This window comes from Octodon degus, unplaced genomic scaffold (assembly GCF_000260255.1).
Source record: "Octodon degus isolate 3935 unplaced genomic scaffold, OctDeg1.0 scaffold00155, whole genome shotgun sequence".
NCBI classification, from domain to species: Eukaryota; Metazoa; Chordata; class Mammalia; order Rodentia; family Octodontidae; genus Octodon; species Octodon degus.
In genome coordinates this window covers 6,335,186-6,350,853 of record NW_004524731.1, presented here as the reverse complement: position 1 = coordinate 6,350,853, position 15,668 = coordinate 6,335,186, and the positions used below count along the sequence as shown (strand labels likewise).

Below are 15,668 nucleotides of genomic sequence, written 5' to 3'. Positions count from 1 at the left end.
AAATTTCCAGCTGTTGGATAACCCAGCCCGAGTTATGCCTGCCCAGCTGAAGGTCCTTACCATGCCAGAGACCTGTAGATGCTGACCTTTCAAGCCACTGTCCATCAGAGGCATCATCATTCTGAAGGACACCAGCGAAGACATTGAGGAACTGGTGGAACCTGTGGCAGCACATGGCCCCAAAATCAAGGAGGAAGAGCAAGAGCCAGAGCCCCCAGAGCCCTTTGAGTATATCGATGACTAAGGGACCAGACGACCTGTGGCCACTCAAAGCCCGGCCAGCTGTGGAGAGCATGCGGCCGGAGCCCTCGCAGGACCAGCAGGACCAGCTCCTCCATGCATGTGGCCTCGCTGTGCGCTCACCTCAAGAACTCATCTCCAAGTCTCTGACTGAAGAGAAAACACATGATGACCATTTGGTGTGCTCTTTCACAGACCTTGGTTTTCAAATAAATATATTAAAACCTTGAGTAAAAAAAAAAAGAAAGAAAGAACATCAAGACTTCTAACATCAAGAAGTCAGCCAATAACAAATGGTGGAGATGCTGTGGAGAAAAGGGAACCCTTCTGCACTGTTGGTGGGAGTGCAGCCTGCTACAAGCACTACAGAAATCAGTGTGCATTCCTTCAAAAAGTCGGATTGGAGATCCCTTTCAAGCCAGCTATTCCCCGCTGGGTATTTTTCCAGAAGAAATGCAAACTTCATACCATAGCAATATATGTGCACCCATGTTTGTAGCAGTGCAATTTGTCATAGTTAAATCCTGGAAACAACCCAGATGCCCATTAAGTGAAGAATAGATAAGGAAGATGTGGTACTTTTACACAATGGAGTGTTATTCAGTTATTAAACAGGATAAATTTGAGTCTTTTGTCAGTAAATGGATGCAATTAGAGAACATATTCTTTTTTTTTTTTTTTTTTTTTTTTTTCAGAACCAGGGATTGAACTCAGGACTTTGTGCTTGCCAGGGAAGCACTTATTCCACTGAGCCATCTCCCAGGCCCCAAGAGAACATATTCTTAAGTGAAATAAATCAGGCCTGCAGGTGCAAACTTAGTATTATCTCCTTAGTGTAAGAACTTGAAAGAGAAAAATGGAATCTGAAGGTACAATAGACACTGGTAAAAGAGAATGAACTCATTAGAGCTACTGAGTTGAGAAGGACAGGAAAGGGAGTGGGAAAATGGGAAAAAGAGATTTATCTATGTATGTAAGCAACACGGTTGGGACAACTGTACTGTGCATTTCTGCTGGTCTGTGGAAAGAAGCGGTTAATGCTTTAAGTTTCATCTCCTTTTTCAATTGTTTGTTTTTGTTTTCTTAATTTCTTATACATTTCTTTCTTTTTTGTTCTTCAAATTTTACATGCATATATTTGGTAATATGAATAACTAATTGGAGGACAACCCTATGTATTACAACAAATACTTTGAAATTCACATTACTTTAAGTGAAAATTTGTATCACTTGTAATTTTTTCTGCTCTGATTCTAATTTGTACTCTCTTTAAAAAATAAAAAGAAATAAATGGTGCTAGAAAAACTGGTTCTGCATGTGCCAAAGATTAAAATTGGACCCATATGTTTCACCATATAGTAAACTAAATTCAAAATGGATCAAAGATCTAAATATTGAATCAGAAATATTGAATCTACTCAAAGAAGAGGTAAAACTCTTGAAGACATTGGTGTAAGCAAAGACTATGAATAAAATCCCAATTTCATAGGCACTATCACGAAGAGTCAACAACTGGGATATCACCTTATTAAAGAGCTTTTGTGAGGCAAGATAAACCATTAATAGAGTAAAGAGACAACTCACAATGTAGGAAAAAATGTTTGCCAGCTATTCCTCAGACAAAAGGTTACTATCAAGAACATATATACAATTTAAAAAGATCAGGCTCCCAATTTAAACCAATCCAAAAATGGTCATTTGAGAAGAATACACCCTTCTCAGATGAGGAAATACAAACAACAAATAAATATGTGAAAAAATGTTCAATGTCACTGGACATTCAGGAGATTCAAATTAAAACGATACTTAGATTCCATCTCACCCCAGAAAGAATGGCTATTATCAAGAAATCAATAACAAATGCTGAAGGGGACATGCAGGAAAGGAACCCTCCTCCACTGTTGGTGGAAGTGTAGACTGGCACAGCCACTGTGGCCATCAGTATGGAGATTCCTTAAAAAAACTAAGATTGGCGGTCCCATTTGGTATGGCTATTCCTGTGCTAGGTATCTTCTTAGAAGAAATAAAAACATCATACCACAGTGATAGATGTGTACCCATGTTTATAGCAGCACAATTTGTAAGTTTTAAATCTTGTATATTAAAAAACAACAGCAAAAATAAATAAATCTTGTATACCTGTGGGAAGCCATTAAGTGGTATCCATTTTATAATAGTGTCAGCCGTTTTCTTAAGTTTCTGTTCCCCTGCTGAGTTAAGTTTATGGTCCTTCCCACCTTGCCCATTCTCCGTGAATCACGTGATATGCCCCAGGGGTTGCACCTTCCCCCATTGCTTAGATACCCGCTGACCCCCAAGAGCTGAGACTTCCTCATTCCTACACCCCCTATATATACCCAGCACCTCCCCTGAATAAATGAGACTTGATCAGAATCCTGTCTTGTCTCCATTCTTTGTGTCTCCTGTCCCTTCTCATCCCCACTCCCCCTCTAGGGTCCTTGTTGACTAACCCACGGGTCGGGACATATACCATTCTTAATGCCCATTAACCAAAGAATGGATAAAATATGTGATTTTTTTATACAATGGGGTACTACTCAGCCATAAAAAGAATAAATGAAGACATTCATAGCTAAACAGATGCAGCGCTAGACCACACTCCTAAGTGAAATAAACCAGAATCACATGTGCAGACATCATACTATCTTCCAAGTGTGAGAAGCTGAATGACTAAATAAGATCTAAAATATACAATATATATTGTAAAATGAGAAGAAACTGTTTAAAAGGAAAGAGAAACTGGGATGGGTAAAAGGAGAAAAGAAGGAAGGGAAAAAATATAGATAATATTAAGATAGTTATATTGATAATTTCTCTTAGTTCATTGTAAAGAAAGGGTTGTGCTAGTATTATTTGGACACAGGCTGGAGTCATGACTCAGCAGCATAAGTGCCTGATTATCTAGCTCAAGGTCCTGAGTTCAATCTCTAGTGCTAAAAAAAATAAAATAAAATAAAGTAAAATATTTTAATATTTCTTGGATGATTAAATACCTGTATTTTGTATTGTGAGTAACTAAGTTAAAAATAACAACATGCAATGTGTTTAACATTGTTACCCTATTATCTTGGTTTGAAGTTTTGAGTGTTTTTTTCTCTAATTAAAAAAAAAAAAAGAAACAATAAGACAAAGCTGTTGATATTCTTCCATTCCTACTTTTCCTACATATAGAAGTGATTGGGACACTCGGAAAGTGGGGTGTGGAGTGAAAACAGGAGGCACCTCTGGTTTACTGATAACCAGGCACACAGAATGTGATTGCTCTGGAGCTGGGTTCTGCACACACTAAAGTAAATTCTGGTCTGGCGCAGATTTATTTGCAAATCACAGTGGGCGTGGCCAACTTGGTGGTGAAGATCCAAGCTCACAAACCTCAACCCTCCCTTTCTCTCTTGCTTCTTCACCTCTCAGACTGAGATGTTTGCATCTGAACAGAAAAGCAAAATTTCTATATTCTGATTTTATCTTTTTTGTGTGTCCTTTGCACTGTCTCCTCCAATCGATTAGAATAATTGTATTATATTTTCATCTATTCCCTTTATTTTTTCTCTAATTTAGGTTTTAGGGTAAGGCCTCCTAATAGTTAAATTTGCTTTTTCTTTTTGTCCTAGAAGTTATTGGCAGAATGATTCATGTAGCTATTAACTAGATTATCATTTCATTGCTCATAGCCAAGCCAGAATTAATCTTTCAGAATTACCATAGTGATTTATACCTATGTCTATTAAAATTCTATCTTTCCATTAACTCTAAATTTTTAAATTCCATCAAAAAAGTAGTAACTTTCTGCTGAAAAAATCATTTTGAAACACCCATGCTGTCCAGCATTCAAATCTGGTGCTTTTAATTCACTAGGTTCTTAACTATAGCCCTTCTGACAGGCTCTGTGGCAGGATGTCATCATCTGTACAAACAAGGACTTTCACCAGACAGCTTCTCACTCACTATTGGATGATCTGTCTCTTGGAAGCATTCTTATCAAGATGTGTTAGAGTGAGACTTCACAAAAGCACCGAAAACACTAGTAACTTCCACAGCTTGCAGCAGGTACAGGCAGCTATCTAGGGTTTTTATCCCTCTGTTGAGGTCAATTGAGGGAACCTCTTCCTCAGTGAGCAGCTGAAAATGGGCCAGGGCTGGAGAACACACAACATGGAAATAGGCAAATGCTATAAGGAAGGGCTGCTTACACTGCTGACGTTCTCCTAAAGCACCTGTTTACCAGCATAGCACTGGACACAAGCCAGCTGGCCATACAGGCCATCACTGTGGAGTTTGTTTTTCCAACCCTGAGCTCAAAGTGAAAGTGTTAGTGAAGTGGGAGCTACATGGGACCATGACCAAAGCCACTCAGAACCTGAGTCAGAGAAAGGGCAGGTTTATTTCCAGGTGTCCCTAATGGATTCACATCCTACCAAGGGCAGAGAACAGGGTCTTGTGTTTACTTTTGCATCATTCTTATTTGATGGACAACCTTGTATTGCAGAGGTGATGTCAGGCAGTTACAGAAACAGAACTGTGAGAAAGGGAGACGAGTCTTCTAGAACTTTCCGAGTCTGCTAGGCTCCCCATCTATCTCCTTCCAGTTTAGCTACATTGATTTTTCCAGGCAGCTTAGCTGTATAATTAACCTATAGAGTGCCAGCTTCACTACATCAGATGGCGTCCTCCCTCAATACTGGACGGGCTCTTTGAGAGGTGGCTAGGATGTGGTGTGGAGCTTTGTGGGTATAATGACTGCCTTTATAATGGAGGCCTTTGCCCCTCTTTATGGTGACACAAGAACAAGTACTGTCTGTGTACCCAGAAGGGGTCCTCATCAGACACTAGATCTGCTGATGCTTGGGACTACAACTTCTAGCATTGCAGGGAGTAAGGGGCTGCTGCTGATAAGCCATTCTGCAGACTGAATAGACTGAAACAGCCATGATTTTTTGTGGGGAACTTAACCAGGGGTGAATGTTTAAACTGTGGAATAAAAGTCCATAGGCTGTATGAGGGGTGAATGGTTAAATTCATGGCAAAATCACACAATAAACTGCGGGCAAAAAGCACACGGGCTCTATAAAAAGTAAATAATTAAACTATAGAGCAAAAGGCACATAAGCTCTGTGAAGAGTAGATAGTTAAACTATGAAACAAAAATACCCATTCTGTGTGAGAATCAAATGGTTAAACAATCAAAGTTTAGATTAAGTAAAGCTTTTCATTTTTATTCTTTTAATTTAATTTTATCTTTTGTATTTTAGGGACGGTGTTAGGGTCTCACTACTAGATCAGACTTGTAGTGATCTGCCTGTTTACAGCTTCCCAAGGGATTACATATGTGCACCACCACACCCAGTTTCAATTGCCCTCTCAGCCCAGGGCTGGGGCCAGCATGGCAGGCCCGGGGATCAAATCCTCAGCCCCTGTGCCTGCTTGCATATGCTTGAGTTTGCTGAGCTATTTGGCTGGCCCAAGTAAAACTTTATGTCCAGTCACTTGTCCTTCTACTTTCCCCAAGGATAACTGCCTGTCCTTGAGAGAGCTTCTGGTTCAAACACGGCTTCTGTCTTAGTTTTCTTTTGAAAACACTGATATTTTATATAAAAGCCAGAGTTCTCAGGTTAGTGGCTTTATTCTTCTCCCAGAGTCTCGCTAATGGCTTGGTTGAGAAATAGGCCCTGTGGGCTTTTTGGTAGATTGAATTAAATTTTGTCTCCTAGCAATATTTTTATCCTCCACACCACCTGGAATTCCAATTTTTTCACAAGTCCACAATGACCTGTGACCTTTTGCTTCCAAGGGGACAGTCTCAAGTCCCCTCTGTCAACCCTTTAAGCTCACCAATGGATGCGTGTAATGGTTGGTACATTGTGTCAACTTGAAAAGCTTAACTAAGCAATGCAAGCAGGGGACCAGGACCCTCACTTTGTAAACATCCCGAGCCTGTGCAAGAGGAGGGCATGGAGTTGGTCTGAGTGCTACATACACCCAATCTTGGGGTGGCAGCCTGGTCACAATATAAGGGAAGAAAAGAAGCTTTCTCTCTCTCTCTCTCTCTCTCTCTCTCTCTCTCTCTCTCTCTCTCTCTCTCTCTCTCTGTTTTTCTTGAGACAGAGTCTGCAGTTCAGGCTGGCCTGAGCTCACTTTGTAGCCCAGGTTGGTCTTGAATTCACAATGACATTCATGCCTCAGACTCCCAAGTGCTGGGATTACAGGTGTGAGCCACCTTGCCCAAGCTCCCTCTTTTGCTCTTGCTGCTTTTGGTGGCTTTTGCCACCTTGAGGTGTTACCATTGTGCCATACCATCACCCTGTCTTTGAGAGTGCTAATAAACCCTTCTCTCTTTACTTTGTTAAATGTGTGTGTGTGTGTGTGTGTGTGTGTGTGTGTGTGTGTGTATGAGTGTGTGGTCAGCTCAGCCCACCAGGGGCCGGGGCTGGCTGGCGTGGGGTGCTGGGGGATTGAACCGCGGTCCCTGTGCTTTGCTAAACTTGTTGTAAATACATGCTTTAGACCACTGAGTCATCTCACCAGCCCCCTCCCTCTTTACTTTGGATGTTGAGTATTTTTGTCCCAGCAATACGAGAAAAGCAACCAAGACAATGGGTGACCAGTTTACCAACGCACTCCATGTTTTACGTTCTTTCCTGCCTTTCAGGTCTGATCAGTGGCATGATGTTCTCACATATCCTGTGCCCAAGTGGTCAGTAACATCCAACTCCTTCCTGTTGACTTCACATTCCTCCTGCCTCCTGCTCTGCTACCCAGAGCCCCTTTGCTCTGCTGGCTTTCCATGCATTCCCTCCCTCCCCAAAAGTTTCCCTTCAGTTGATCTGCTCACGACACCCAGAGGCAGGGGCTTCATGTTCTTTCAAGACATGGTCAGTCAACCCTGCGAAGCAGTACACAGTCATTATGAGCAAGAGCAGGTCCTCAGGTGGCTGGTCAGAAATAAGCCCAGCCAACCCAGACTCTGAGGTCCAGCATGCACAAGACTATGGTTGGGTTGATACCTCAGTCTCAAAGCCCACTCTGTACAGTCACACAATCGTGGGCAAGGAGATATACCGCTGATGTATCTCTGCCTCCACACCTCCTCCAGGCTCCAGGACTACTGGGACAGAACCAGCTATGTGTGAGAGACATAAGGCCATATTTGGAATTAGAACTGCAGGAAGGGCTGGGACCTTGGTCTCTGTACACAATGTATGTGCGTCATAAAGATATAGACTTTATCTGCCATGAGGCTGAGGTCCTGTGGCCAAGGTCCTTTAGTTCTAACAATCTACTGTTCATTTATTTCACTGCTTAACTCCCACATAAAGCAATAAAGCAATATTGAAACAAAATAAGCCTGTCACCATGGTGATAATCATAAATACCATGCGCTAACTGTGATATCATATCTGATACAACTTTGAAGTCTGGACTTGTTCCCAGCATGTCAGGAATGGCAGTAGCATTTAGAGCAAGAACTTACATCTGGGATTGCAGCTGTCTGCAGTATATCTCTCCCTGCAGTTAAAGTTAGACTTTCAGGGCTGAAAAATAGATAAATAAATAAATAAACCAACCAACAAATAAATAAATATACAACTTTTGTCTCTACCTTCAGGGAGCATTCAGTCTTCATAAGGAACTGAGGTTTTTGTTTCTGTTTTTATTTTCTGTGAGCAGAGATGGACTGAGATATAAATAGTGGAAGAGCAGCACCTGATGTTGTAATTGTCCAGTGAACAGTAAGGTCAGGAAGTCCCCAGGAAGTCTGGAGGAAGAGGGAGACCCTAAAATAGCTAATAGTCAAGGACTTTACCCAGATGGGAGACCTGCAGGTAGGAGCAGGATCTGGGCCCAAGGAACTGAAAACCCAGCCCTGGATCATTCGGGAATGCCTCCCATTGTCAGCCTCTCCTAATGATGGTGGGAAACCAAGGTTCAGGGTGGACAAATTACAGACCAAAGATGCAGACCCCAAATTCAGCCCTATCTCCAGTCTGTTGACTCTTGCTCCTGTCATGCCATTAGAGGATTTTCAAATGGAGACTCAGCTCTGGGTTGGAGCAAACAGTGGGAGGGCAGCCATGGAGTACTCGCATTAGCCCTCCTGCCTTCTAGTTTGCCCATTAATATGATGTTGGCCATTGGTTTATTATAAATGGCTTTATCAGATTGAGTTAAGGTCTTTCTACACCTATTTTCTTTTTCTTTATATCTAGAAAGGTATTTATTCATTAGCAATTTTATTTGTTTTCTCTGACCAAGAATCTTATCTATTTTGCTTATTTTTCTGCAGCTAAACTGGGAATGTATAGGACCCCCCGACCCAATGAAATGACGTCTTAGAAATTGGATTCTCTGATTTTCTTGTCAGCCTCCTTCAAGGAAATCCAGGTGTCCAATACATTTGCTCGCAGTTTGGCCCATACCAAGTGGTTGTTTAATCCAAATATCTGGGCAGCAAACTGAGCTGATCCTTCTGCAGAAAGTATGATCGAACAGCAGAGACCAATGGCTAGTCTCAGAGAAGACCACGCGTTCTGAGCTCCCCAGTGTGATGTGAGGGGAAGACAGCTGATAACTGGACATGCAGTGTTACCTGACATCACTGGGCCTAAACCATTGCTTCTCCCTGCCACTGCCACGAACACAGTTGGAATGACATCGCCTTCATACTCAGCTTTAATCCTCAGAGTTTCATCTGTGCCTTTATGGGTAGAGTTACTCGAAGTTCACAGGGAATCCCATAATCTCAACAAGGCCTCTTGATGTTTTCACAGTGACTATGATCAGAAGTTGAGCTCATCAACACCACAACCCTGCACTGGCTTTCTGATTTCAGAAGCAACTGTACTCTCTGCAACCCTTTCAAAGTTCTTCTTTACCACCTGGAATCCTTCAGGAGTTATTTCCTTGAGGTCATGGTAGGACCGTTTGTCTTTCTGCTGACTTCCATCTCCTGATGGCCAGAGTCTCCAGGAATCATTATCAATAATATCAGCGAAAACAATTTCTTTGTTAGTTACATCAACACCAAATTCAATCTTCATATCAACCAGTGTATAGTTCTGGGGCAACCAGGTTATCTCCAGTATTTCAAAAACAGCTTGTGTAGCATGACTCATGATATTCACTTCAGTTTGGCCCATAACAAGTTCAGCAAAGCAAAAATGTGCAGCAATTAGCTGTTCCGCAGACCACTGTGGACCATTATTAGCATCATCCTTGGGAAATAGCTCCATTTGAGGTGGGTAAAACGTAAATCCTTCCTTGATGCCAGGATTTCTTTTTGAGAAAAGAACCAGCTGCTGTTTTTCTGCAAACACTTTCAATTGAAATCATTTCACACTGCGGTGCAATGAAAGCTGTCTCTCCACATTTTTTGGTGAAAGCAGTTTTGATACCTGCTTCCTGTAACAACTGGAAAATTCAACCGGTGATCTTATTGGAGAGGCAGCTCTTCCTTCCAGGTGATTCTTTCTGGCTGCATTTCTGGCTGTAATCTGTGATCCTTGGGCTGCAAAAGGGCTTTTCCTGGACTGTCTGTCAATTTCTAGACTTCTTTTGTTTTACCCTCATAGAGGTTTTGCCATGATCCTGAGCAGGCTGAAGGCAGTGATCATGATCTATTTTCTTTAGCATTTTTATCATAATGTAGCTTTTATTTTTGAACTGGGGACCAAACTCAGGACCTTGGGCTTGCCAGGCAGGCACTTATGCCACTGAACTATCTCCGCAGCCCTTTTCAAAATATATTGGATTTTGTTAAAGTTTTTGTCACATCCATTGGTATGATCATGTGGTTTCTGTCTTTGCTTCTGTTTACATGGTATATTACACTTATTAATTTGCATACATTGAACTATCTTTTCATCCCTGAGTTAAATCCTATTTTTTTTTTTAGTCTCAATTTCATTAATTTCTGCTCTAATTCTAGTGATTTTCCTTATTGAACTAGATTTGGGTTCACATTACTGTTATTTTCAGAATATGTTGATGTCAATCATTTTTTTTTAATTTTATTTATTTATTGTGTGTGTGTGTGTGTGTGTGTGTGTGTATGTGTGTGTGGCCAGCTCAGCCCACCAGGGGGCGGGGCTGGCTGGCATGTGGTGCTGGGGGATTGAACCGCGGTCCCTGTGCTTTGTTAAGATTGTTCTAGGTAGGTGCTTTAGACCACTGAGCCATCTCACCAGCCCGATGTCAATCATTTGATCATTTATTTGAGCTTGTTCTGTTTTTATAATAATAATAATTGGCTGCAATAAGCTTCCCGAATAGTACTGCTTTCATTGTGTCACATAGGTTCCGCTATGATGTTCTGGTATATTTGTTTGATTCCAGAAACTTTAATTTTTTCCTGTGACCTGATTGTTCAGGAGTGTTATTCACTTTGCAAGTATTTCTAAATTTTCTGTGATTTTTTTGTTTCAATGCATGATGGGCTGATCATGTACATGAGGTAATTTCAATTGCTTTGTATTCATTTAAGCAGGATTTGTGGACTAATATGTGATCTATTGTGGAGAAAGTTCCACGTGCCTCTGAGCTGAATGTGTATTCTGTTGTAGTAGGGTAGAACACTCTCTAGCCATCTATGAAGTCCATTTGTTCAAAATGTAGTTCAGCTCTGATCTTTGTTGACTTTTAGTTGATTTATGTGAAAGTGGAGTTTTGAGGTCACCCACAATGATTGTGGTATTTATCTTTTATGACCAACAATATTTGTTTTATGAAGTTAAGTGTGCCAATATTTGGTGCATGTATATTTACGTGTTTTCTATTCCTGTTGATTTTCTTAACTAGTAATCCTTTTTGCCTCTTTTGCTCAGTTTTAGCTTTAAGTTTACTTTGAAACAAAATTGTTACCTATGTTTGCTTTCAGCGCTGTGGTGCATGAAATATTATTTCAGAACTGTTCTTTTTGGAGTCAGTAAGTTTTTTAAATGCAAGAAACTACTGAATTCTTTTCTTCGATCCATTCTGAAAATCTGTGTTTTTTCATTGGGAAGTTGAAGATATTTACACTGAGAAGTCTTTCTTTCTTTTCTCCTCTTCCTTCCCTCCCCACCCCCTTCCTCTTCCTCCTCCTCCTCTTCTCTTCTTCTTCTTCTTCTTCTTCTTCTTCTTCTTCTTCTTCTTCTTCTTCTTCTTCTTCTTCTTCTTTTTTTTGTATCTTTTAGGGAAGGGTCTACAGGGTGTTCAGGTTCTCACTACTAGATCCGACTGGTACCGATCCACCTGTTTACAGCCTCCCAAGAGCTGGGATTACAGGCACGCATCACCACACCCAGTCTCAATTGCTATTTCAGTGCACCCCGAGGGCAAGGCCAGCAGGCCGGGGGATATAACTCCTGGCCCTTGCACTTGCTTTCAGGCGTTTTAATCCGCTGAACTATTTTGCTGGCCTGAGAGTTATTTCTTACAGGTATTGATTTCTTCTTTTTTTTTTTTTTAATTTTTTTTATTTGTGTGTGTGTGTGTGTGTGTGTGTGGCCAGCTCAGCCCACCAGGGGGCGGGGCTGGCTGGCATGTGGTGCTGGAGGATTGAACCTTGGTCCCTGTACTTTGGCTAAGCTTGTTCTAAGTAGGTGCTTTAGACCACTGAGCCATCTCACCAGCCCCTCTCTTTTTTTTTTATGACTCCTTTATTTTTCCTTTTTTCATGGAACTATTTGCCTTATTGATGTATACATTCCATATACCCTGGCTGCTGCGCTACACATAAATTTTTGGCTTTCTTGTCTCTCTCTAAGATATTCTTGAATACTTCTTGGAGTGCTGGTTTGGTGTGCACATATCTCTTAAATTGTTCACTGTTATAGGATACCTTTACTTCTCCATCTATTTTGAAAGAAAATTTTGCAGTACATATTAGTCTGGTTTGTAAGTTGTTTGCTTTTAAGCTTTAAAATACTTCATCCCAGGTTTTAGTGGCCTTTAAAGTTCGTGTTGAAATGTCTACTGTAATCTCAATGGCTTTATTTAGCATCTTCATACCGGAGAGAAGACTTTTGAATGTTATCATATATGGGAAAGCCTTTGGCCAAAATCAGCTTGTCATTAAACAACAGAACACCCATATTGAAGAGAAGCATTTTGAATGTAATGATTGTGTAAAATCCTTTAGCCAGAAGAAAAATCTTATTCATCAGAAAATTCACACTGGAGAAAAACCTTTTGAGTACAAAGATTATGGCAAAGTTTTCATTTAGGAGTCAAACCACATTAGATACTAGTGAACTCACATGGGAAAGAAGTCCTTCATATGTAAGGCGTGTGGGAAAACCGTTAGAGGCAGATAGAATTTCACTGAGCATGAGAAAATTCAAATTGGAGAGAACCCCTTTAAATGCAAAGAACATGGAACAGCTTCTATCCAGAAGTACCTTCACAAAGCACCCAAACATTCACATGAAAGAAAAACCCTATGAACGTAGTAAGTACAAAAAAGTCTCTCAAAATTCATCTCTTACTGTGCTTGTGAGGATTCATTCAGATGATAAGGCTTATGAATGCAATGTATGTGGAAAAGCCTTCAGTTAGTACTCATCTCTCACTGTCCATGTGAGAAGCCAACAGGCAAGAAACTATATAAGTGATGTGGGAAAGCTTTCTCCCAATTCTCAACTCTATTTCTGCATTTGAATGTACACACAGGTAAGAAACCTCATCAATGTAGTGAATGTGAGAAAGGTTTTAGACAGAAGTCACACCATATTACATATTAGAAAATTCATACCCATTAAAATTATCTCCTAAATAAGAAAATTTAAACCTAAATCTTGCATTTCACAGTGCATCAAAATACTTTGAAGCAGAGTACTACAGGTGATGTGAACTATAACAAATACTTAAAAAGTTTCAGAATACCAGCAATGCATACTGAAGGAAGAGACATTTGTATGATGAAGACTGTGCCCCCCCCCCAAAAAAAAGTAAGACTGTAACTGTAGACACATTTTCCTAAAACTGGGAACAGAAAATAGAGGCCTGTTACTACTCTGAGCATACATCTGGAGATCTTCATCAGTATAGTAAGAAAAATAAGGTGTATTACAAAGGAAGAGAAAAAAAACCATGCAGAAATCTTTTAACAACCAAGATCCTGTGGTTAGGTCATTAATTGGTTGTTAAATGAAGAACTGTATATAGGTTATACACTATTCTGAACAAAAGAAATGGTCAGATATTCCAACTTGATGAACTGGCTTTTATTTGCATAACCCTTATATACAGTACGGTAATATACAACAGAACACAAAACTACAGTACAGAACTATCAGCAAAAATTACAGTACTAAGCAAGATGTACTGTATAGAAAGGACATTGAGGTTCTATAAACAAGATGTATAGAACCATACCAAAAAAAAAGACAGGTTGTAAGTCTAAGAAGTGGGTTTGTAAGTCCAAACACAGTGCCTCAGTGGCAAGTCTGAATGGTCCATAAACAGGCTGCTCATTAAATGAGGAATATCTGTACTGCATATGGCCATCTACAAATAAGCAGCCTTTGCACAACAGAAGAGATTCCACATAGAGTCCTAAGCATTAGAATTTCAAACATGGAACATGAAAAGAGATGAAATTAGGGGATAAAGAAATAATAAGACTTTCAGAAACTGTTTGGAAGTAATTTGCTCTCTGAGAAGGGAGAACAGACCATGAGCTATGTACATGTAGAATCCATACGTATTAAAGACAGAAGTATGGAAAGCCTGTATACTAAAATGTTCATCAGCTTTGGAGTAGAGGAAACTATTTCCTATAACAAATTAAAAAAATACATAGTAGTTCTACTTGTGTGTATGCTGAAAAAATATATAGTAGGATATTTAAAGTGTCTTAACTTGCAGTAGCCAGATATTGGAAGTAATGTAAATGGCCATCCAGAACAAAATGGAAAATTCTTATGATTGAAATATATTTGTGTGTATATATATGTATGTGTACATACGTACACATATATATAATAGGTAAGAGCACATGTATTAACAGAAAAATCTAAAAAATGTTGAGAGGGAAAAATCAAATTGTAGAATGGTGCATATAATGACTTTTTGTAAATTTAAAGATTCTTTTATGTAGCTCAATATTTTATATTGGTAATGGATACAAGTGTGTATGGAAATAAGTCCAAACTCGTGCTAGTGGTGGCCTGTGAAGAGTGAAAACTCAAAGGAATGAATGCAGGAGGTGGCGGTGGGGCATCAGCTTTTTATATAAATACCTATTTCTCTTAAAAAGAACAAGCATATAAAAATCGATAAAAACTGAAAATACCATATCTACCTACATAAAAACCCTACAAGCACACAAATACAGTATATGAAGATATTAGCTGATTCTAGACTGTAGTATATGAATACTTTATTTTTTGCATTTTCAAAATTTCTCAAAATAAGAATGAGGGGTGAAGGATAGTATTTTTTTTTTTGAAGGATAGTATTGATTGCCAATCAAATACTAAAACTTGGGGCTGGGGAGATGGCTCAGTAGAATAAGCGCTTGCCTGGCAAGCGCAAGGATCTGAGTTCAATCCCCGGTTCCAAAAAAAAAAAGAAAAAGAAAAATACTAAAACTTTGTAAAAATTATCCTAAATTTTCATCAACATTAGATGGATGGACTGTCACTCGACGTAATACGAAATTATCTATTTACATTAAAAACACACAAATAAAAGCACATAGCCAAGAGACACTATTAACACCTGAAATAATTTACAAAAACAATTCCAAATACAAATATCTTCTTGACATGCTCCAAGATCTTGTCATTTAAAAAATACTAAAGTTGAACATTTAAGCGTATCTGCTTGCTACACACTGGACGCTGCTCCAAACATCTTGCAAACGCCAAGCCCCGCGCGCCGAGGGCGCTTCCCGGGTAGCCGGACTCGCCCGCCCGCACCGCCAGGGGGCGACCGCCAGGCCGGAAGTCTCCCGCGCGCACCTCAGGTCAGAGACAGCGCTCGGGCCCGCGGCTCGCGCCCCCGTTCCGAGGTGGGGAAACGTCCCGTCCGCGTGGACGCCACTCCTCCAGCGCGTTCCCAGCAAGCCCTACGCCTTAGGCTCAGCGCAGGACACGCTCTCGTCGCCAACAGGGCTGCGGACGGAGCCGAAGCCCGGCCCGCGTCCACCGAGGCACGGCTTGCAGACCCCGCCCGCGCGCTCAGTGCGCCCGCGCGCGCAGTGGCCACTGAGACTCCGCAGCTCCTCGCCTCGTGGCTCCGCACCAGCCAATCAGCGCGGCCGGGGGCGGAGCTTCTCGGGGTGAGCGGGCGGCAGGGAGCGACTTCCGGCAATACTGCTTGGGCGGCGCCCCCTGTGTGCACCGGGTCACCGTTCACCAGGTGGGGACCGCAGGTGAGGAGAGGGGCCGGCGGCTCCAGGACCTTCGGGGCGCGCCGTGCTGGGCCCG

At 41.0% G+C, this 15,668-nt stretch overlaps 1 protein-coding gene and 2 pseudogenes across 2 annotated transcripts in view; 2 read left to right on the top strand and 1 right to left on the bottom strand.

The window, feature by feature from the left end:
* LOC101577512 overlaps positions 1–244 on the top strand; it is a 2,943-nt pseudogene extending 2,699 nt beyond the window's left edge.
* An 8,344-nt stretch (positions 245–8,588) lies between these two features.
* Positions 8,589–15,668, bottom strand: part of LOC101577108 — a 10,989-nt pseudogene continuing 3,909 nt past the window's right edge.
* Positions 15,279–15,668, top strand: part of Fbxo25 (F-box protein 25) — a 49,077-nt gene continuing 48,687 nt past the window's right edge. Inside the window, exon 1 of one of the 2 annotated variants that reach the window (XM_004642511.2) lies at positions 15,279–15,613. The gene's annotated coding sequence lies outside the window, so the exon portion shown is untranslated. The remainder of the gene's footprint in view (positions 15,614–15,668) is intronic. The other variant, XM_004642512.2, reaches the window with a different exon arrangement.